Genomic DNA, 2,641 nt, shown 5'->3' on the forward strand with positions numbered 1-2,641 from the left:
GGGAGAGAGAGGGGAGAGGGGAGAGGGGAATAAGGAGGACTAAAACCATCGACATTCGAGTTACAGTAATATTGCTCGAGTCACTCACCCTCCCCGAGAGTGATTTACATTTTGGCGCCTGAATATTTGTGTGTGTCTTTTGGTTTAAAAACACTCATACATATACAAACATACGTAAACACGCGCGGTTTTATTTTTCGGTGCTTTTTGGGTTTATTACGCGTGTGAGTCTGTGTGTATTTTGTGTTCTGTTTTTTTCTGTGTGTGTGTTTGTGTGTGTATTGTCTGGTATTCCTGTCAGAAATAGATAATATTACATTCTTCTCTGTATTTCTCCCGTAACTCTCCTTTCCCTCTCTTTCCCCTCATAGTCCCTCCCTTCACCTCATAGCCCTCCCTTCCCTCCTTTTCCTCCACATCATAGCCCTCCCTTCCCCCTCACAGTCCCTCCCTCCACCTCATAGCCCTCCCTTCCTCCCTTCCCTTCCCTCATACCCTCTCCCCTTGCCTCCCTTCCCCCTCACCGTCCCTCCCTCCACCTCACAGCCCTCCCATCCCTCCCTCCACCTCATAGCCCTCCCTTCCCTCCCTTCCCCTTATAGCTCCTCTTCCCTTCCTCCTTTCCCCTTCCACAGTCCCCCTCCCCTCCACCTCATAGTCCCTCCTCTCTTTCCCTCCCTTCCCCTCATACCCCTCCCTTTCCTCCCTTCCCTTCTCACAGTCCCTCCCTCCACCTCATAGCCTCTTCCCCTTCCTCCCTCCACTAGCTCATGTTCTCCCTTCCCTCCCTTCCCGCTTATAGCCCTCCCTTCCCTCCTTTCCCCTTCACAGTCCCTCCCTCCACCTCATAGCCCTCCCTTCCATCCCTTCCCCCTCATAGTCCCTCCCTCCACCTCATAGCCCTCCCTTCCCTCTCTTTCCCTCACAGTCCCTCCTTCTACATCGACTTCATCAGGGACAATGAGGACCTTTTATCTCTCATCATTTTCCTCGCATCGCTCATAATGCCAGGGCGGGGGCGGGGCCGTAGCATACCTCATTTCCCGCCAACTTCCCGTTTTCTGTGGAGGACGGAGGGGGTGGGATGGTGTGGGGGGGGAGAAGGGGGTATAGTATAGTGGTGAAGGGGGGTAGGGGTGGGTGGGAGGAGGTGTGGAGGGGGGTAGGGAGGGGAGGGGGAGGGTATGAAGGGTGGGTGGGAGGAGGTATGAGGAGGTGGGTGGGGAGGAGGTATGAGGGGTGGGTTGGAGGAAGGGAGGTGGTGGTGAGGGGTTGGATGGGAGGGAAGGGGGAGGGTATGAGGGGGGTGGGTGGGGAGGGAGGGAGGTGTGGCAATGAGGGGGTGGGAGGTAGGGGAGGGAGGTGTGGTATGAGGGGGTGGGTGGGGAGGGGAGGGAGGAGGCAGTGAGGGGGAGGGTGGGAGGGAGGGAGGTGGTATGAGGGGGTGGGAGGAGATATGAGAACTAGGTATGAGAAGATGGAGGGGGGGTGGGGGTTATGAATAATTTTCAGTATGCTGTTTATGCTTGGCGATGCTTGTTCATCTGGGCGTCCGCTCTGGGTATACACTTTTTTATGCATGTACCTCATTTGGAAGTATGTGGACCAAGAACATAGTCAAGGGCCTTTTATGTACTGTATATGAATGTGTGTGGGTGTATGTATAGAATATACGTATATGCATTGGCCATATATCTATCTGTCTATCTCTCTATCTCTATCTATATGTCTGTCTATCTATAATATGCATGTATATCTATCTGTCGACCTATCTATCTATTGTGTTTGTGTGTGTGTGTGTGTGTGTGTTTGTATTGTATTGTATTGTATATAAGAGAAACTATATAAAATTATAACAAAATAAATACGTAGACTAAGATATACAAGTTTTTATTCTTTAGTCGCAAATGGCTGCAAACAGCACCCTCAGAAGATGGAGCTGTTGATTGGCTGTCCTTGCTCAGCCAATCAGCGACTTAAATGCGGCGGAAGGTGATTGGTCGAGCGGCCGCTTCGTGTTACAATATCCTCGTCGTGAATTGATGTTATTTTTATTGTTATCATTATCATTATTATTGTTATTATTATTGTTTTTATTTTTTATTGCTATTATTGTTGTTGTAGTTATTATTATTGTTATTGTTATTACTATTGTTGTTGTGATTATCATTATTGTTATTGTCGTTATTATCATTATTATAATTTTTTATCATTATCATTATTAATTTTGATTATTGCCATTATAATTTTTTATCATTATCATTATTAATTTTGATTATTGCCATTATAATCGTCATCATTATTGTTATTATTATATTGTAAAGGTGTACAACGAAGGTTATTTGTATAAAGATGGCAGGCTTCTATGTAGGTGTTCAGATTACAAATAATCGTATGTGCTATGTTTATGTGGTATGTGGTATGAGGATGTATGAGTGAGTGATGGATGAGGAAAGCAATTTGTGTGGAATTAATGTCGAATAACTTGCAACAAGAACAACGAAGGGAAGAACAAGAAAACACACGTATATGCCGAAGGCCTTTTCGCTATTGCTTCGTCAGGGCATACCACTTTGGGCATGGCACTTTGTGGTGTGTATCAGGGGGTTTGTTGGAAAAAAAAACAGGTATTAGGCATAAA

This window comes from Penaeus vannamei, chromosome 23 (genome assembly GCF_042767895.1).
Source record: "Penaeus vannamei isolate JL-2024 chromosome 23, ASM4276789v1, whole genome shotgun sequence".
Lineage (NCBI taxonomy): Eukaryota > Metazoa > Arthropoda > Malacostraca > Decapoda > Penaeidae > Penaeus > Penaeus vannamei.